General features: G+C 43.8%; 1 protein-coding gene and 1 long non-coding RNA gene across 2 annotated transcripts in view; both read left to right on the top strand.

Annotated features, from left to right (window-relative positions):
* Positions 1 to 21,788, top strand: part of LOC122489810 (prolyl endopeptidase) — a 119,463-nt gene that overhangs the window by 83,931 nt on the left and 13,744 nt on the right. The window lies entirely within an intron of this gene.
* On the top strand, positions 17,513 to 18,935 carry LOC122489811. The gene is made up of 2 exons (XR_006299012.1): positions 17,513 to 18,213; positions 18,455 to 18,935. It is a non-coding gene; the product is annotated as an uncharacterized LOC122489811 (long non-coding RNA).

Here is a 21,788-nt window from a genome sequence, read left to right as displayed (position 1 = left end):
CTCTGGTCTTGACTCTAGCACAACTGTAACGCAAGGGGAGATAAGACTCTTGGGAATTAGAATCAAGATGAAGTGTCAGGGGTTATCTCTGTGGCAGGATGAGGAAGCTAGGTAAGCTGGGGGCCAGATGACTCTCCAGAGGTTTGACTCCGTGCTAGCATCATCTTTTTGACTGGGAAAACCAAATCCTAACCATCCTCCTATGAAGGATGTGGGCACAAGCCATCCTTGTAGGACCTGCTCAGTAGGACCTGCACGTCACAGATCAGCCTTTGGGGAGGAGTCAAGTCTCTAATTTCATAGCTGCCTCTTTGCTTTTTCTAGGTGGTCTGTTCTTCCACTAATGTGTTTTGGGCTGTGGACAAAGTTGTATGCCTTTCAATTGCATTTACATTAGGGTTCGTATAATTGAGACCTCTCATTTTAGAGATGAGGAAACTAAAAGTCAATGTGTTTGAACAAAAGTAACACCGTAAATAATTGACAGAGCTGAGACTAGAAGGCAGAACTCCACAACTGTGCTAATCTGCACATTTTGTTATCAGGATAAATTAGGTGCACTCTCTGTAGCTCGATTGTTGTTGTTGGGTTTTTTGGTTTTTTTTTTGGTTTTTTTTGCAACTAAAATAGACTAAAAGGTTTCTAAATTCCTATGCCCCCTTACCTCTAAAAGTATGTTTCTACATCATGTAAGTATCCAGCGACTACTTTGTAGACTCTTGTGGCACGGGTTGAACAATAAAAATACTCTCTATGTAAAAGGGAAGACACTAAGGGCCCATAAATATATGTTTAAAATCACTTATAAATATTACAGTTTATCTTAATGTTCACTTCTAATCTTTCACTGCATGTTAATTGACATTCTAATTTCCTTATCTATTTGTATCATATATATATATATAAATATATATATAATGTATATACACATATACATACATACATACATACATACATACATTTGTATTTTAATCTGAGGAGTTTTATGTAAGTCTTAAATGTTGCTCACCATACTGCAGCTTGAAACTCCATTTAAAGTATGTTCTAAAGTGAAATAAAACTTGAAGTGTGTATGGTTTTGCTTTTGTCCTCTTATCTCATCTCTGCTGGACTTCCCCCAAGATCTTATTCAGGGTTGGCCCTAATGCCAGCACTGGCATCAGGTTGCTTCTAACTCAAATTCAGAAGAATATGCTCAGATTTCCTTTGGACACGCTAGCCCAGGACCTTTGCTTCTTGTGCAGTGAACCTGGAAAGACACTTCTATGCCCAAAGCAGATGACCTTCTCAGTTTTTTTCCTTAGACAAGTACATCTATTCCAGTGTCTGTCCATTATATCTGCCTTCTTAATTGGTGAAGCTAGATTAAAAATTAATAGAGGATTAGGTGGATGTCTAGAAACTGGAACCTGAAAATTGCTTTGATTTTCTTTGCATTGAGAAGGCTCCATAGAAGAGAGTTGGAGTAATCTTTCTCCTGCTTTTCTGTGACAGTATCACTTCTAAACCCCAGGGGTATGTCTTTATGTAGGCTGCCACTTAGACAAGTGTTCTTTGGCTTCCTGCTGTGCTCTGTCTTTTAGGCAGATGGGGAGAAGAGAACATAGGAGCTTACGGTGGTCTCTCCACCTGCTACACAGTTCTTCCCTCCCCTCCCCTTTGCCTGCATCACACTGATGGCTGGTGGATGATAGAGTGAGTAAAAATAAACCTGGCACTGCAGATATTCTATTATCTCCCCGGAGGAAAAACCATTATGGCCTAACTTCACTGGTCCACAAAGAAGGAGGACATTTTCCATTTCCCCAAGTATAACTTTTTGATTGGGGTCAAGTATCAACCTAAGTTTAGAGAAGTAGACTTGATCATTCCCCACTCACTCCCAGGGCTGACTGAATTTAAGTGGTAGATTAGAAATGTTATAATAGTGGTAAACGTGATGGCAGAATATTGCCAGTTGGAAGGCATTGTGAGAGTACTAAACAGACACACACACAGATTCCTGGTCATTGTGTCAAGTGTGAGCTCCTCTACCCAACTCTTAATGCCCTCCTTCATCCATCCCTGCTAAGGTGCTGCCTCATCAAGTCCTCTTCCCAAATACTCAGCACCATCAAGGCTCAACTCCAAACCAAGTCCTTGACCACCATATGTACTTCCTCTGCTTGGCTCTTTCCTCTGTGCTCCATTGTGGCACTGCTCATTTTCTTTACTCCACTGTCTGAAATTCTACACGTTTTGAGTACTCAGCTAAGTCCCAACTTCTATAGAAGCTTCTCTTCTTGTCCCTGCCCTTGGAAGCTCAGTCTAAAGCAAAAAACAGGGAGAGGGGATATTCAGCTGTTACTTGGAAATATAGCACGGATGTGTACACACACTATACCAGGCTGTATGCCCGTGTTCTCAGCACATCTCATTTCTTCAGAGAATCAGTACTCTCGTGATGTCTGTTTTCAGGATGAAGAGCCTGCAGTGTAGGGAAGTTAGATGAGTTCTCCCTAATCATAGAGTGGCGTAGCTGGAACTTAATCTCTGGTCTCCAGTGCTGCAATGCTCCTAAACAGGGTACTCCCTGCCCTGAGAAGCTGGGCTGGCTTCATCACCATACTGTCCCAGTTCCAGCAGTTGAGCCCCCTGAGGTAGGCAGTCCTGGGTCTCACACAGGAATTGATATAAAATGCTGGGGCTTGGGGCGCCTGGGTGGCGCAGTCGGTTAAGCGTCCGACTTCAGCCAGGTCACGATCTCGCGGTCCGTGAGTTCGAGCCCCGCGTCGGGCTCTGGGCTGATGGCTCAGAGCCTGGAGCCTGTTTCGGATTCTGTGTCTCCCTCTCTCTCTGCCCCTCCCCCGTTCATGCTCTGTCTCTCTCTGTCCCAAAAATAAATAAATGTTGAAAAAAAAATTTAAAAAAAAAAATGCTGGGGCTTTATAAAGATCCCAGAGAAACCTTGTCATTTACCTTGGTTAATGTCTCAAAAGAAGGAAATGTAAATTGTCTACTCAAGCTGTATTGATAAGTACAGCCAATATAAATTCTTAACACATTGAAAATCATCTGCTAGTTGGTTCTGCTGAGTTAAGTAACAGCAGACACCTGTGTCCTCCCTGCCTCCAGTGGCATTTGTTTGTATACATGTATATGTATCTGAGTAGATGTAAATATTAATGTGCGTGCAAACATATTTTTAAACAGAGAATATGCTCTTTGATCCCACATCAGGTAGTGGGTAATTCTGAAATTGACACTCAAAACAGAAAACCATTTAGGGTGCAAGTAAAAGTCACTGTGTGTGCGCTGCCTTCATCAGGACCGTGGAGCCTTCCATGTTTTGCATAGGATATTTCTAGTTCAGCTTCAAAGTTTAATGTGCACATAGCTAATTTAAATATTTGGAAAAGAACAGAGAAGAGTATAAATACTCTAAACTGTGGTTGGCACATTGCTTGAGAATCTGCAGATTTGACTGTTGAAGTGCCAACTTTGAACCATTGTTCAGAATCTTCGGAGATAGGAGGGGCCATGAGTGTCGGGTGTTGCCGGCATGACCTCTACTCCCCTGCCTGGACTTTGCCTCCTCCTCCAAGTACATCTTCAGCTTCCGATGGGTGTCTTCCTCGCCCACCATCAGAAATTTGTCAGCACTGGTGTGGGAGGTGGGATGGGAAAGAGAACCACTCTCATTCATCCAGTCTGTGTGTTATTAAGAACTTAATCTGTGCCAGGCATTGTGTTAAACACTAGGAATGTGGCAGTGACCTGGAGAGCTGTGGTCTTTGCCCCTCTGAGGAGTGCAGGCAAAAAAAAAAAAAAAAGAAGAAGAAAGAAAGAAACCCAAGTGAACAGAAAATAAATGTGAAAATTTTAACTTGGGGGAAGAGCCATGAGCAAAATAAATAAGGATTGCTGCCAGGAATGACGGAGGGGCCCAGTGTGAATCAAGTGGTCAACCAAAGTGCCCTTGAGGTAAGGACAGTGGAAACGTAAAGGCTACATAGGAGGGAACTAACCATGTGAAGTTCGGGTAGAGCAGCCCAGCTGTTAGAGCTAAGAAGACCCTAAGAACAAAGCACTTGGTCTCAGAGAGGACCTGAGAGAAGATATGTGGTAAGAGAGGGGGAGGACAGGGCCTCATGGTCATGTTGGGGTTTGTTGAGGATCCCAGGTGTGGTGGGGGTCCCTGCAGGGTCTTACACTGGAATGTGACCTATTCTGATTTAAGAAAGCCATCTTCCATTTTATGGAGAATAGATCCAAGGGGCAGATGTGGATGCAGAGACTGCTGTAAGACCTCTGTAGCAGTAGACTGGGGGAGGCTTAAGGTGGCCTAGACCAAAGGAGAGACTATGGACGTGGGGAAGAGTGGGTTTGGAAAACATCTGGAAGGTAGAATCAACAGGACACATTCAGGGATTGCACGTGGAGGGGAGAGGGAAAAGGACACATCAAGGATACTCTTAGATTCCGCATCTGAGCAGCAAAAAGTTGTTGGCAGTGGGTCAGGGAGGACACGTTTGGGAGGAAAAATATTTTGGATATGTCAAGTTTGTGGTGCATGTTACATTGTCATCCAGGTGGCAATGTCAAGTGTAGAGTTGGATATTTGAGCCTCATGCTCAAAGGAGAGATCTGAGTTGGAGTTAAAGTGTGGGCATCTTCAGTATAAGGGTGTTGTTTAAATCTGGACAGAATCACATGGAGTAGAGTGAGGGAGGCTCAAGACTGCACCCTGAGGAGCCTCACAGCCAGGGGTTCGCTGCAGGAAGAAGAGCCAGCATGGAGCCCCAGAAGGAGTAGCCAAGGAGGTACATGAAAAACCAGCAAACTTCAGACCAGGGGAGCCAGGAGGTCAAGGAAAGGGTATTAAAAGGAGGCAGTGGCAGACGACACTCAGTGTGGTTGGTCAAATAAGGAAGGAAGAAGAGTTCTTGGATTTGACCAGGTGGATTCATTGGTGATCTTGACAAGGACACTTTCTGGAAGAGTGGGGCAGGCTGGTGGCTGAACGGCATGTGTTGAGGAAGAGGGGAGAAGACATGCGTGGTATTCATTTAATGATTTCTTATGGGTGGGTGTGATTGAGTGATTGGGGGATTAGCTTTGCTTTTCATACATTATCATATTGCATTATTATGCCAATTAGAAGTCTTGTGTTAATGTTGTAATCTGAAAAGCCTTACATATTAAAACTTAAAAAAAATGTTTAAAAAAAAATAATCCCTGTGAGGTTAACTGAACATCTCTTTTAACAACTGTGGTTTCTGGCTTCACACCCTACCCCCTTCATCCTCCTTCAGATTTCTTTTCAGATTTGTCATTTTCTTCCTGTAGAATAGCTTCCTGTAGAATACTGCTGTGCTAAGAAAACAAATCAATCCAAAAAAATCAAATTTTAACTTCATAGGACATTTTAAAGATGGAACCTCCCTTTGTGGCATTGGATTCAGGATCAGGGAGAAGGGAGGAGAGGAGAGGGAAGCGAGGAACCGTGTGTGTAGACGCTCTTGAGACGTTTAATTGCATGGGCTGAGAGGGATGTACGAGGTCAAGGGCCTGTCTTAGGAAGGGGGGAGAAACCAGATTATTCTGGTGTGTGGCTGGTTGGCTCCTGGAGGAGGGAACGACCACAGAGGCCAAGTTCCTTGAGAAGGTGAGCAGGTCCCAAGCCCCGGTGGAAGGCCTGGGCCTTCGTGGAAGCAGGCCCTTCCTTCCCTTTGGGCAGGAAGGGAGAAAGAGGAAGTATCAGAGCCGCAATTCCCAAACACCAGCTCCTCCTTTCTTTCCTTCTGGGAGCCCACTTCAGACCTGAATTCTTCTTACCTATTTTTTGGGGTTTTTTTCCAAATAATTTTTGAGTTTCAACTAAATATTAACAAGTGGTTTTGAACTTTTGAAACACGTGCATTTTTTTTTGTCCTGTACCCAGTGTAGGGGCAGGAAGGCTCTCACATAGCGAGTGTTAGAATTTAGAATTTTCTGCTTCTTACAAATGAGCTCTTTCCTGATTGCTCTTTTCTGTATCAGTCAGGATAGGCTGGGCCATTGCAGGTAACCAGCACCTTCCCAGTCTCAGAGGCCTGATGTCAGAAATCCCACACACTGTCTGCCAGGGCCACCTGCAGGCCCTCTGAGGAGCCTCCCCCACTGAGCATTGGCTGTCCCTGTGACACAGAAGAAAGCGCATCCCAGCCCTGCAGCCCTTTAGCCTTCCTCCACTGCCACGTATCATTGGCCAACAACCACGTGATGGGGACGCACCAGCTTCAGAGGTAGCACAGGGTGATGGCCATCCTCCACGTGCTGGAAGCAGAGAGAATAGCCATGCCCTGGTGACATCACATGTCCCTCCCCGGAGAAGGCAGAGTGGGGCCTTGGAGGAGCACAGAGGTTGCCTCTGCCCCTGGCCCCATCCTTTGACCACAGCACCTGAAATTCTGTCAGTAGAAATCCATTCCATTATTTCTACGCTTTCATTTTTCCAAATATCTTCTTTAAAAATATAAATAGCCATATAAAGCTTAGTGACTCATTACCTTTTTTTCTCCATGGACATTATTTTTTCTAGTGGACTCAAAACGGTAGGACAGTTTGTGTCCTGAAAACACTGTTTTTTAAGTAACGTTTATTATCCTACTTTACTTAATAAAAACACCGTACAGAACTGCCAGCTGAGCTTCCACTTGGCATGAGTTGCTGATAACTCCAGGCTGATGTGTGCAGTCCTGTCCCGCAGGTATGCCCTGCTGATTCTTAGGAGGGCAGGGCGATGCTGCGAGCAGCACCGGGCTCACCGGCCACCAGTGACCCCTGGGCTGCATCCCAGCACGGTAGGCATGGGCCCTGTCTTTATTCTTCTCAGTCTTCCCATCCACTCGCTCCAGCACTTCCATATCCACCTGCCTTTTTGTCCTACCCCTTCAGGCCACCTCCCTCACCCACCCCTACAAGCAGAGATCTTGCTGGAGAGCTGTGTCTTCCTCCCCACCCCCATGACTGTTCTCTCCACATTCACAGCCCATGTCGGGGGGAGAGTACACTGGGGCTAGATCGCCTCTACCACGGTGCTCTTCCATCATTGGAAAAACAGAACTCTTCCCTTGCCGTGACATTTGTGAGTTACAGCCTCCCGTCAACATACTACATGTACTGAGAATGTGTGGTGTGGTCAGTTTGGGGGAATGATTTATGTTGTTCTTGATACATTAGCGGGCAGACTTCATGGCTGGGGTCGGTGTTCTCAGGCAGGGCAGCCAGTTCTGAGATCAGTGGTCCAAAGGAAGAGACTGCTGTTGTTTCATAGGAGAACGTAGCTTCTTAATAAATAGCATTTCCCTTAGGATTATGTTCATCTGCTAGTTGACCAGCCTTGAGTAATGCCCCGCCCCTAGGCTGGCCCCTGTCCTCTCCTGCTCAGCACTCAGCTGCATTCACACTGACCCCCTCACTCTGGCTGGAATGCTCACCCCCACTCCTTCACTTCCCTCTACTGCACAGATCCCAGACCCCTTCTGTTTCCCACCTGTGTAAGATAGCGGCCCTTCCCGATCCCTCTTCCAGCATCCAGCTTTGTCTTTTCATTTATGTGGTCCTTTTTCTTCCCTTCAGAAAGTGGTTTTCCCCACTGCTGTGTCCCCAGAGCCCAGAGCAGAGTAGATACATATAAATACTTGGCAGATAAATAAGAGATGCCTTGATAAATGATGCACTCTGAAATGATCTAGTTATCACTGCCAGAAACCTATATGAATGGATCATTCCCTGTCTGTAAAATTGCTATCAGACCATCTCCCTCTCCCTTCCAGAGGTAATTGGTCCTGTCTATTCAAAACCAGCAAATAGTGTCAGAAAATGAATGTTTATTACCATTTGCACTTCTATGGAATTTTTGTACGATCTAGTCTTTTAAGTGTATTTGGGTCGTGGTCTGTGACCAAAGCAGGAAATCATACTACCCCTCCTTTTAGAGCATCAAACTTAATTTTTTTTTATACTTCCTGGCGCACATTGTGTGTGTGTGTGTGTGTGTGTGTGTGTGTGTGTGTGTGTGTTTTGTTGTTGTTGTTGTTTTTTGTTTTTTGGTGGTTTTTTTTGCTTGCTTGCAAGTGTCCAGGAAACTTTTAGACAAGCTGAACAATAAAAAAGCAATTCTACTAACATGTAAGTTCAGTTGACCAATTCCTTGCTATGTTTTATGAGGGTTTGTGATCATTACTTTGGATTTTTTTCTTCCTTTGGATTTTTTTTTTTAATTAATGTTTTCAGACTTTGGAAGCTTAATTTTCTCCCTTTGGCTTTTCTAGCATGTTTTCTAAAATAGCCTCTTGTTTCATGCGTTCACTTTCCCTTTCCGTCTTCAGTCCTCAATAGTTTCATTGATTTGTATGTATGGTTCTTGTCCTCATTGTTTGTGTTTCTTGTAATGTATTCCCTTCCTGTGTTTGCCTAAGTGAGGTCCCAAAAGTCCCAGTGCCTCATAGAAGGCAGAGGGTGCCTGAGACAGTGATAGTTCTACTAATACTAATTTAAATAACCTGGAATTTCTAAGCTAGAAGATTGTGTAAATGAAAATAATTATTTCACAGAGATTTATTAAGCTGCTACCTTGTATCCGGGAGTGCTGGCACTATAAGGAACAATAGGATTTACTAGGGGAAATGAGGATGTGATCAAACATTTGTAGCAATTTGATGGTGGGAGAAATTCTGTGAAAGGTGGTCCCAGGTCCAAGGAGAGCCCAGAGGAGGAGGAACATCTAAGACTGCTCCTGGAAGGCTTCCAGGAAAGGAGCTTTGGGCAGACAGGGAAAGGGCACCAGAGGGAGGAGAGCTTGTACAAAAGCAGAGGCACCGCCAGCACCAGGGTTGGAGCCTATTGGCAGGAGATGAGCCTGGAAGTGTAGACAGGTCAAAACTGCCAGGGCCTGGTATGCATCCAAATGGGATGAGATTTTATCCCCTCTACAGCAGGGAGCCCTTGAAAGGGACTATTCTGGACACACATGTGGTATCTGCCAGGTGCTCAGAGAGATAGGGTCAGGAGTCAAGGAGAGTCATGAAGCCTGGCAGTGCTGGCAGTCAGCGAATGCATGGGCACAGCTTGAAACCCCCAGCGGTGTATGTAGAGGGGGAAGAGGACCTAAGGGAGCACAACTTTTAAGGACTAGGGAGGTTGCCAGGAAAGCAGCAGACTGAAGAGGCTGTGAGTGGGGCCACTGAGCCCGGCTGTCTGGGAGTGAGGAGTCTCCTTGCAGCCCTGGGCTTTAGGTGTTAGTAACTAGGCAGTAGAGATCGTGTAAGAACTTCACTAGATGAAAGTTTTTGTCCTCAGTGTGCTGGTTTTGTAGCCAGCTTTTCTATACACACCCCTGATGTTTCATAGCCCTCAAGTTCCCTGTGTGCCATCCTTAATGCTATCATCAGAACAGCAGTGTTCTTTTCCAGATATTCTACGAACATGATTCAGTTATTCATCTGAAACTTGCATTTTCCTTCGACTTTGGTATTTCGCTACCTTGATTACAAGTGATAATAAAAAGGTGGCGGGGAGTGGGGGGTGGTGCGCCTGGGTGGGTCAGCTGGTTAAGTGTCGGACCAGCATCTGACTCCTGATTTGGGCTCAGGTCATGATCTTGCCTTTTGGTTCTTTGATCCCTGCATTGGGCTCCGTGCTGACAGTGCAGAGCCTGCTTGTGATTCTCTCTCTCTCTATCTCTCTCTCTCTCTCTCGCCCCCTTTCCCCCACTCGTGTTCTCTCTCTCAAAATAAATAAACATTAAAAAAATAGACAAAAAGGTATGTGTGTATGTGTATGCATATTTAAAATTATACTATTTCCAAATTTAAAGCATTTTATTTTTTTTTTGTTTTTACTATTTGGTTTTTTTTCTTTTTTTTCAATATATGAAATTTATTGTCAAATTGGTTTCAATACAACACCCAGTGCTCATCCCAAAAGGTGCCCTCCTCAATACCCATCACCCACCCTCTCCTCCCTCCCACCCCCCATCAACCCTCAGTTTGTTCTCAGTTTTTAAGAGTCTCTTACAAATTTAAAGCATTTTAAAAATGCTGTCTTTCTGTCATGACACTGCTGGGATGAACAAGGTGGAGGGAGGCATTTCACAGCCATCAAAAAAGAAAAAAAAAATACTATGTACGGTTTCACTGCTACGATTTTTGCTACCGATTCTACTGCACAAATCTGAAACATTTCACACAGCAGAGCATAAAATGTAAATCAAAGAAGTTATTCCTGTAATTTTGCAGCAGGATTTCTGAACCTTGTGATTGGTGTTCATTTGCTCCCCTTCCTCTCTTTCTGCCCCCTGGTGAGTTGCCTCCAGCAGCTGTTTGTGATGCCCCTGGAGGCCTCTCCTTGCGTTGCGCGTGTTCTCACTGACCACCTCTTTGCAGCCTGCCTTCACCAGCAGGGGCCCGTTTCTGGCTCCACGTTTCCCGGTGTGGGGGAGTGAAATGCACTGAGGTGCTCATGAGCTTCTTAAGGATTGTTCTGTAAGCGACTTGAAATCCTCTGTGATAGGTTTTTCTTGCCTCTTGCTCACCAGAGGGGTTTATTTTGGTGATTTGCATTTGCATTGTCTGAGAGACGCTAGATAGAAGCAGAGCAGCATAATAGCTGCACTGGAAGTGTCCAACACACACTCACATAAATGTCTTTATGCCAGAGAATTGTACTTCCAAATTCACCTCTTTAGTATTCCAGTCATTCGTTTTTCTGCAGTGCAATGATTTTGTGTGCATTTGCTCCTCACAGTGTTCGGCTGTATCTCACTTGCCCCTTGGATACCTACAGACGAGAGAATGGCAATTGGACAGTTGTGCCTGCTTCCTGGTTCTGGGGCTTTTGTCAGGACTGCCCTTAATCCAGGGCCACTCTCTCTCGGCCGTGTACAGCTCTGTTCCAGCACCCCCCCCCCCCCCCCCGCCACGAAATGCTTGATTGCACAAACACTGCTCTTTCCTCCTCACTAACATCTGTCTGTCTTTCCTAGTCCACCCTTTTAAGGAAGGCATGCTGAGCTACCAGCCACAGACCCTTAAAGCTCTGTGGTTCTCTTCTATTTCTGAACATTCTAGCCGGAATTTGTCTTGTCAGCATTTTGCCTGTTAACTTTGTTTTCCTAAGGCAATAAAATAAATAGGTGGTCCACTCTAGTTTTGAGTTAATGAGAATTCGAAATTGATTTCATGTATTCTTCCAGGGTTTTTATGACACAGGTGCAGTCCCATGCAGTAAATGACCATAACTAAACGGTTTCAGAGCCATGAAGCCCACCTGCCCTCGCATTGCTGAATTAACAGATTAACAGCTACACATAAAGAAAATGTCAGGTGTTAAATATTTTTCATTAGTAATACGTTGGAAATTTGTGACCTCATACAGGCTTATATAGTCTCTTGAGCGCCCCAACCAGAGTTCATTTGTATTTTATTACTTTTCAGCTTATAAGCATTTTGACGCCAAACTCTTGACTGCTTTATTTGTAAGGATTTTTATTTCAATATCTGCCATTTAAAATACTTTTTGGTGTGTTGTTTGAAGCATAGTGTCCAGTGTGAGCATTTTTCTTTGTGCATTCATCCAGCAGTTGTCTCCGGGCTCACTCTCTTTCAGGCACCGTGCTAGCTGTAGAGAGGTAACAGACCCACAGGGGCACATGAGGGCACAGCAGCAGTGCCACACAGGATTCGGGAGGGGTCCCTGGAGGGGAACCAGGGGATTTGCTGATCCTTTATTTATAGTGGCTAAGAGCATAGAGTCTGGAGTCAGCCGGCCCAGATGCAAATCCTGACTCTGTCACTTACAAGATATATGATCTGAACTAGCTACTTCTCTTGGTCTGAGTGACGACCCCCCTCCCCCCAAAAAAGGGAGTATTCATGGTATAGACCTCATTAAATGAGGGAATATTTATAAACTCTTACAGTAGTGCTTGGTTCAGGGTTAGACTTGCTTAAATGTTTTAAATCAAGTAAAATAAATAACATCTATTTTTTTTTTTTTAATTTTTTTTCTCAACGTTTATTTATTTTTGGGACAGAGAGAGACAGAGCATGAACGGGGGAGGGGCAGAGAGAGAGGGAGACACAGAATCGGAAACAGGCTCCAGGCTCTGAGCCATCAGCCCAGAGCCTGACGCGGGGCTCAAACTCACGGACCGCGAGATCGTGACCTGGCTGAAGTCGGACGCTTAACCGACTGCGCCACCCAGGCGCCCCAATAACATCTATTTTGACTGAAGTAAGGGCTAAAGAAAATTCTGTTGTGAAAAATGCAGAAACTAACTGGCAGGCACTTTTGTATTTGTTTTTAAAAGTATAGAACTTCAGGGGCGCCTGGGTGGCTCAGTCAGTTAAGCGGCCGACTTCGGCTCAGGTCATGATCTCGCTGTCCGTGAGTTCGAGCCCCGCGTCGGGCTCTGTGCTGACAGCTCAGAGCCTGGAGCCTGTTTCGGATTCTGTGTCTCCCTCTCTCTCTGCCCCTCCCCTGTTCATGCTCTGTCTCTCTCTGTCTCAAAAATAAATAAACGTTAAAAAAAAATTTTTTTTTTTAAATAAAAGTATAGAACTTTAGATGATAGTCTGTATGGAAATTTATGAGCCCTGGGTTCTATCTCCAGTGCATTGGCTAACTTATTCCCTGTGTTTTTAGTTATTCTGCTGTTGCAGGTAAGGAGGAACTTTGTAACAACAAGAGAGGCTCCGGAAGTGAAATAAGCTGCCATTTGTGCTCTTGTAAATTTCTTTCTTACCACTAGAAATAGCCAAGCAGAGGCTGAACCTGCCTGAGATGTAGCTTTGGGGATGCCTACATTGGGTAGGAGCGTGAGAGGGGGGTCAAATAAGGGAATTCCTAAGAGCCAGTGAAATTTTTTTTTTCAGTTGTGCTTTAGTCTGTAAACCCTTGCAACTTTGGGCATCTGGAGATGTGCCAACTTTGGGCACTTTCGGTGGAGAGGACAGTTTCAGTTGGGAAGGATTCAGAAAGGTTGAAGCCAGAGGGTGGAGAGATTTAATATCTGGTCTAAAACATGAAAGTCATTTTATAGAGGATGGGGGTGTGTTGCATGTTTTGAGTAGGGGAGTGACCAAGATTAAAAGGAAGGTTCTCACTCTTTTTTTTTTTTAATCTCAGGGAGATTAATCTGGTAACAAGTGCCCAAAGACTGGAAGTGGGAGTCCTGTTAGGAGACAGGCAGGCAGGGATAAGATAGTGTGCTAGAGGCATCCAGGATACCTTTTGAGGCTTAGGAACTGAGGTGAGCTGGTATAGGTTTTGGGGAGATCAGAAAGAGTGTTTGATATGCAATTCTAACCCATTTATTCATTCAGCAAATGTTCATTGAATGCAAGCGGTGCAGAGCTCCTAACCCCTGGTGATGGAGTCCTCATGCTGTTTTCATAAAGAACAAAACAAACACATGTGCATTTGACGTGCAGCCTAAATGCCACCGTAGTAAGCCTCATTACCGGCAATTTATGCATTCTGTGAGAGCACCCGCAGAAACAATGCCTGTTACAAAAACAGAGGCTGCTTTCTCTGAACCTGTGCATGCAGTAGGTCCTTCACATTTATGAAAAGGTCTGATTGTGTTTGCAGTGACCACAAAGAGGTCAGATCAGTGGAGCTGAAGGTGGCTAGTATGTTTGTGGTCAAGCCATATTTATTCATCATAGCCCAGAATGCCTCTAAACTCCAGACAGACTTCAAAGTACCATGATCTACTTGTGCCACTGTCTTTCTTTCCTTGTGTTCAGAATCTTCCAGTTTCTATTTCACTTCTTGCTCCATAGTTTGAGACTGGGAAGTGGGCTTATTGTTCCAAAGAACAGATGGCCAGCCTTTGAGAGCTGAATGCATTTTTGCAGAGATTATCAGTATAGCACTTAGCACATTGTTGGTGCTCAAGAAATCTACCAAAAGCTAAAATAGGTTTTTAAATAGACTGATGTTGCTACTGTGGAGGTCCCCCATGGGAGTTTTTAAATCTCCAGTGTTAGAAAAATGTCTACCCATCCTTCGAAAAGCAAACAAAAAGGACCTGGAATAGAAATTTCCTTTTATATTTTCTGCCCAAAGGTGACTCTTCCCCGCTTCTCCAACATTAAATGCCTGGAAAATAGATAGGATTACAACCTTCTAATGCCAGGCGGGTATTTTTAGCCTAAGCACAGTACAGAAATGAGCAGTGCCCCCTCGAAACCCTGGGAAGCCCTTCCTATACTCATCTTACAAGGTAATGGAGGCACAAAGATGGCCTTCTGCTCAATTCTTTGGGAAATGGAATGTCTTGGTCCGTGTTTGCCTTGACCATGATATTTCTGAGCAGTTCTGCTCCTTGTCACATGTATTTGCCACACTTAGCACAGGCCACACAAGTGGCCTCTGTCAACTCTGATAAAAAGGGAAGCTCAGCACCCTTTTATGAACATTCTCCTTTTAACCTGTCAGGCCCTAAAATTAGGAAGGAGCTGCTATCACGGTACATTCTTCTCTCTGAAGGGCCCGCCCTCTGCAGTTTACTTTTCCTCTGTCATCTCTGAGCACGTCCCTTTACTGGTGATCCTGAGAGCCCTGGCACTTGTCTCAGATAGCACCAGATCTGAACTAGAACAAATGTGGGTTGAAGATTGTTTTCAGAAGCTTCAGTGGTTGCCCATGTTTGAATGTCTCAGCAAAATTGATTTTATTACCAAAGGTATTCATTTCAAGAAAAGTGATCGTTTTAGTGGAGATGGCTAGTCTTTTCATAACTGATGTTTTCTTGAAGAACAGTAATGTTTCCTTGATTTGTTTATGTGTCCTTGCTCCACTTTTTTTTAAAGGAAAATGTTTTTATTTCATCTTTTCAAAAACCATCTCTTAACTACACATTAAGACAACTGGGCATGTATTCAGTGACCATCATCTCATGCCTAAGCATGCTTCCAGAGTGATACTACTTTATATTTGGTGGCGCCTCTGGAAAGTCATACTTGACAATAAAGGGTAGTCATTTCTGGTGTTTTGTTTTGTTTTGTTTTGTTACTATATACTTTATATAAGTAGAAACCCTTTGTCTCTTTTCTTCAGTAGTTTTTTTAATTTAAAGAATTCAACTTGAGAATCTGTGAGATCTTATCTGTTAAATAATCATTCATTAGAATATGGGCTTAAATATACAGAATTGGAATCTGCTTTAAATTTAATTGATTGCTTAGAAGGTTGGGGTTGCTTTCTTTAGGATTGTCATAAGCATTTTTTGTGTTCCATTTGTGAAGTTAATTGTATCTGTTACACTTTTAAAAATATCATTGAAACTGAATTATTTTAGTAGAATGACATTGCAGATACACTGAGATTTTTATTATTTTAGTAATCTGCCTTCAAGATGGTAACACTGATGACTGCTTGGAGAAGGATTATCTTTCCAAGAAGACCTTTTTTGCTTTAAAAAATAGTAAATATTATAACCTCTGTATCTGAAATGTGGCTTTTGACATGCTTGAATGAGTCTCCTTTTCAAGAGGGTAACAAAAACAGAAAAGCCAATAAATCACAGTATCTCTGGCAGAATATTTGTCCCCTGGATTCCCTAGAGACTGGTGATCATTGTCTTGAGAGGAAAAAAAATCTATTAAATCAGTGCCAAAGCTTCTAACATTTGCAAAATATTAGATAGTTTACACCCAATAAAGATATTTACAAGGAAGTGATAACACAGTGAATTACTTTGTGATAAGAGTAGGAAAAAAACCTGGACCAGGGACTTAGGAGAGCATGGTGGTAATTTTCCATAAACTGGCAGCGTTACCTTGGCAGGTATCTTATCTTCATGGACCTCAGGTTTGTCATTCATATAATAAGAGAGGGTGACCAGCTTATGAGGTCCCAGAGTGACAGTCTCTCCTTGGATCTAAAACATTGCAAATCTCCAGAATTTGGGATTATCTTATTAACTTCCCGGGGCTGAGAAAGAACTGATACCAGCTTTTTTTTAACCAAGTGGCACAGTCTTGGGACTGCTCAGAAAAGACCCGTCACTGTCCTCTATCGACAAACAGCGCGGGCTTCACAGAGAATGTAGACCTTCATTGCCTTGTTGTGCTGAATGTTCTTGGTTCAAGATGTGGAGTAACATTATTACACTGCTGTGAGAGTCTCCAAAATGAGGCATTTAAGTTTTCAAGGGGAGAGAAATAAAATTAAGGAGGGAACCTTTCTTAATCTAGTGTTTGAGCAACCTTTGGCTGGCTCACTAATGTTTAGAACTAACTGACTTTGAATGGCTGCCGTGATGTTTATTTTGGCTTTGAATGGATGTCATGATGTTTATTTTGACTTGTGCTGTCCCTGATGAAGGTTTCATGTGGCCACATGCTTAAGTAGACCCTCTTATGAGATCTCCCAGGAGCTTCTTCGGTGGTACTTGCAGTTTGTTAAGGGGAAGCGTGTGCCCAAGGACAGACCCTGTTACATTGGTGTCGCGGGCTTCTTGTGGAACTGGCTCTATTGCACAACCTATTTGCTCTGCTGCTGACAGGAAGAAGGGAAGGCAGGGCCCATCAGCTTCACATGACGAGCCATTACCGCTGGATGATAGAGAGACTTTCTCTGTTACTCAAGTAGCCGCCTGTTAGATCTTGTGTGAGCACTTTGTTTTCCTGTCCATTAAGGATTCCATAAGAGCCCTGGCATTCCATTGAAGGGCTGTGCCCACAGTGGACACTCAAAAACAATGGATGTGTATTGCCAGCGCCCTCTCATTTGGTTACAAGTATGAGGGGTGAAAAAAGTAAGTCGTTTTGCTTTTTAACTTGAACCTAAGTATTGTCATGGCAATAGGCTATTAAATAATCGAAGAATTACACATGGATTTAAACTTTGGCAGTTGTGGGGCACCTGGGTGGCTCAGTCGGTTAAGCGTCCGACTTCGGCTCAGGTCATGATCTCGCGGCTCGTGAGTTTGAGCCCCGCGTCGGGCTCTGTGCTGACAGCTCAGAGCGTGGAGCCTGTTTCAGGTTCTGTGTCTCCCTCTCTCTCTCTCTGACCCTCCCCCATTCATCCTCTGTCTCTCTCTGTCTCAAAAGTAAATAAACGTTAAAAAAAAAAAAAATTTTACAAAAAAATAAACTTTGGCAGTTGTCTACTCATAAGGCACTAATGGCTTTTGTACATATATGTATATATTACATTCTAATTTTTGTATGTTACTGATAGTAGTGTCAGGTTCTATTCCTACCACAGTGCCACTTTAGCAAATGAGAGGCGTCAGGGAGACAGTTGGTTTTGAGGCTAGTGCTGTATGGAACCCTGAGCAGGTCCACCAGTACAAATGGTGGAGGGGAGGCCTGGCTGTGGGAACTGAAAGGACTGAGAGGTCCTTGGCACAAACAAGACCAGATTCTGAGTTGGCAGTCGAGTGGCCGAAAAGAGAGAGAAATGAGAGAGCACTGTTACTAACCAAAATAAAAGAACCCCAAGGAAGTACATCCCACGTATTTATTCCATTTATTCCATTGTTGATGAGAGAAAAAGAATAGTCTGAATATCCATCAGTGAGGAAGTGATTAAATGTATTTGTGTACATTTATATGAAATACTAGGCTGCCATTTTTGTTTTGTTTTTCATTTTTTGTGGTTTCTTTTAATGAGGCAAGTCTGGGTGCTTTAACGTGGAAAGCATTCCATGATATCTTGCTAAGTGAGGAGAGGAGGAATACACTGTAGGCCAATGTTAGCCTGATTCTGTGTATCGCCATATAACAATAACCCGAATATGTGCGAATATGTATGAATAGATGTGTCTCTATAAGCCTATGAAAAACCTGTGAAGGTTATGCACCACCGAGGCAGAGGTGAAGGTAGAGGGGCAAGGAGAAAGATAGAAACGTTCGCTGATGCCCTTTAAGGGTGGTGGTGGAGACAAGAGTGAATGAGGTTGGAAGGCGTGAGCTGGGGGTGTGGGTTACTGTGGAGATGATTGATCAGGAAGGAAGAGGGAAATGGAAATTTAGCTCTAGGGGCACATAGGGCAATGCAAAAGGTTTTTGTTTTGTGTTACATAGGATAGGAGAAGTCGGAGTGTGTTTGCATGCCAAGGAAAGGGAGAAAATACAAAAAGAAAACATTGTGGTAGTCAGAAGTGTGGTGGGGGGTTGTCAAGGACTGGAATCTCTCTCTGGAGTTTCAGAGGGTGAGTGAAGTTGGCAGAAGGTTTTTTTTTTTTTTTTTTTAATTTTTTTTTCCAACGTTTTTATTTATTTTTGGGACAGAGAGAGACAGAGCATGAACGGGGGAGGGGCAGAGAGAGAGGGAGACACTGAATCGGAAACAGGCTCCAGGCTCCGAGCCATCAGCCCAGAGCCCGATGCAGGGCTCGAACCCATGGACCGCAAGATCGTGACCTGGCTGAAGTCGGACGCTTAACCGACTGCGCCACCCAGGCGCCCTGAAGGTTTTTTAAGAACTCCAAGCAGATGGCCTCTATGACGACAGGCAAGACAAAGAGTAGGGGATGCAAATGGGTGGTGTTGGGAATGGAAGAAAATGGAAAGTGTTGGGAACAGCTACTCTGGAGTTGATTTAGGCACAAAAAAAGGGTATAAGGAGGACATTTAGGAAAAGACGTAGGGAGGAAAAGAAGGAAGGAGAAGCAAGGAACTCGTTTAGGGGAAGGGGAAAAAAAAAGACCTAAAGCATAAGTTCAGAGCCCATGACTTCAGGTATTACTGATTTGCAGCAAAGTGAGTGGACATTTTCTGAGTGCCAGCAGCTCGGAGAAGGAGAAGGGATCCAGGGGGGTTAGGTTAGCATTAGAGGATTTCAGGCATAGTGACACCACGAGGGCTGCTAAGGGTCTCAAGTTGGGCAAGAAAGCCCAAGTGAAGCTGACAAAGCAAGAGAATATAAGGGACTGAATGTTGCAATAAGAGTTGGAAAAAAAAAGAAAAGAAAAGAGAACAGATACCCCAGGAGTAAGGGAGGGAAGGAGGCGGTAGAAAAACAAGTTGGAGTCACACAGGGGCAACATCAGAGTTCCTTGCAGAGAGTCTCAGGTTCTGAGGGCAAAGACAGAGCCAGGTGATGGGTGTTTGCACTGCCTGTTGGTTTGTCTCCATGCACCTTGAGTCCCATGAGGGAAGAAGTTAGCCAGGTCTTGTCCAGTGCCTGGCACGTAACAGACACACAGCAAACATCTGAACAAGTGGCCAGCGTGGCATGGAAGCTAAGGTATCTGTAAGGACAGGATGCCGGATGGGTCCTCAGTTGCACTGTGAAAGTCACTAAAGAAAATCGCACGAAAACGAGGGGGAAGAGAAATATAGCCTTCCATATTGAATTGTCAAGGATGGTGGGGACACACCTGGTTTTAGTTGACACAGTTGACAAGGAGAGAGGGGGTGATAAAAGTAAATTGTGTGACTAGCTTTTGAGCCCTGATCCACCTGTGCCAGAATAGGTAGGAGACCTGCTAAATCTGCAGGTTTCAGCGCTCCACCCCGGACCTATGGAGTCAGAATTTCTGGGAATGCAGTTTGGGGAACTGCATATTTAACATGTTTGTCATAGATGCTGAGGCCCACCCACTAAGACTGGGTTTGAGAAGTAAATGGAAATAAGGAGTCTGCCAGCTTCTCCTCCTATCCAAGCAAATCCAGAGCAGTGGGAAAGACAACCCCAAAGCATCTTAAAAGTTTTTGAAGGAAGTGGCTTTAAGAGGAAATCAGTTTCAGTTAAGTCAAAGAAGTACAAAGCATATGATGGAAAATGGCAGGGCTATTTTTAATGACTGTTTCTAAAATGTTCACATGGATTCATTCCATGGTTATGAAGAGACTCAAGATTCCATTTGCCCTTTTATTGAAGAGTCAGGTTAAGGTTTATTATCAATTTCCGTTCCATAAACAGAAATGGCATAGAACACTGCTGTGTGTGTGTGTGTGTGTGTGTGTGTGTGTAGAGATGTGATAAAATCTGTATACACGCATATCTGTATGGTGTGTATATTTATTTCAAGTCGGAAATAGCCTTCTTGTAAGGAGTTTTCTTGAAGGTGATTTTACTGTAATCATCTCACAGTGCCCTTTCACTTTTGGACAGCGTTCAAAATGTTGTTATTTTAACATCCGAATGACACAGACTTAAGCTCGGATATATTTTTGCAACTACAGAAGGAGAGTCAGCTTAGTGGGGACTAGAGGGCCAGGTTGCCCTGACTGGGTGAAGAGTGGGGTTCAGACGAGGGTATTGCCTGAGGACGGGTGAGCTGGATTGGAGAGAGATCAGGGGTTTGAGGATAGGTGTAAATTGGAGGGAATGCTGTTTTTGAACAGATGACTCATTTAAGGTAGAATCACGTGACACACGGGTGGCTCAGTCAGTTAAGTGTCCAACTCTTGATTTCAGCTGAGGTCATGATCTCAGTTCGTGGGATCAAGCCCTACATCAGCCTCTGTGCTGACAGCAGGGATCCTGCTTGGGATTCTCTCTCCCCCTCCCCTGCTCTCTCTTTCTCTCTCTCAAAATAAATAAACTTTATTTAAAGAAAAAAAAAAAAAAAAGAATCGTGTGAGACACTTTGTTCCCCTGCTCCAAATTCTCAAGTCTGAGCTGAAGGCCCTACACTTGAGTTCATTAGCCCCAGCCAGTGACTTGGAACTTGGACTTGGAACTTGCTCCTCTTACTGTGCATTTACTTGTAGCACCCACACAGTTACACTCTATTAGAGGCTGCTAACTGGCCTCTAACAACTTTAAATTAAAGTGTGCCCCTTTTGATAATTCTGAACCCTGCAGAGTATTGTCCATGATTCCTAAACTCTCAAATTGACATCTCAGTATTTGTCTCCAAAGTCAAAAACAAATGCTTCTTTTTTTGCTATTATTTCTTGGCACGGTTCCAAAAACTACCAAGTTTGCAGGCATTTATGGTGGCCCTGTAGTGCTTTTCTCTAAATCTGCACCCCTACCTCCCAACCCCTGGTTGATTTCCAAGGACTTTGTGGCAACTTCCTACAATAGAACTACCTTAAAAAGCTTTGGATAAAATATGGCTCCAAGCCACAGAGCGCAAAGGCTTATGTCCTTGAGTGTACCTTAGAAGGTCAGCAAGACGTTTCTGAACTGGAACACTTTCCAGGTGTCATTTGGGGTAAACACACCATGTTTGCCCAAACAGAAAGCTGTTTACAGGTTTTCTGTCTGGAAGAAGCCATTATCAGCTTTTGGTGGCTTATCAGTTATTCTATGGCTTATCACTTGACTAGCAGTCAATGTTCTCTTCCTTATGCTTCTTCTCTTACTCCTTTTATCCAAGAAGTAATGAATATAGAAATGTTGACTGAACTTGCCCAAGGTTGCCCAGACTCTGGCAAGTTTGATGAGCCTTAATTAAGAATGCTGGAGGAAATGTCTTTAACCAGGAATAATAGGATTTCTTTATCGTTGTTGTTCTACACTGTAACCTAATATATGCTTTGTAGTTGCTAACAGTTACTTAATATCTTAACACAGAAGAAATGAAGAGTTGTCTTAACATGTAGAGAGGAAGTTGAATATGAAATTTGTTTCCTAGAAAAGTTTCCCCAAATTGAATCGTTTGGTAGGATGGCCAGATCTGACTTTTCCGGTGCTGGGAGGGTGACAAGGAGTAGAGAACTGAATGCCTGTTCTCTTCCGTGGACCATGCAGTAGGCACAGTGGCCCCATCAGGGGCTGAAGAGCTGAGGCCAGGGGATAATAAATGGCTCACCCAAGGTCACCTGGTTAGATAGTTGTGGAATAAGAAT

The sequence above is a fragment of the Prionailurus bengalensis genome, chromosome B2, assembly GCF_016509475.1.
Source record: "Prionailurus bengalensis isolate Pbe53 chromosome B2, Fcat_Pben_1.1_paternal_pri, whole genome shotgun sequence".
Classification (NCBI taxonomy): Eukaryota; Metazoa; Chordata; class Mammalia; order Carnivora; family Felidae; genus Prionailurus; species Prionailurus bengalensis.
This window is presented reverse-complemented; position numbering and strand designations above follow the sequence as displayed.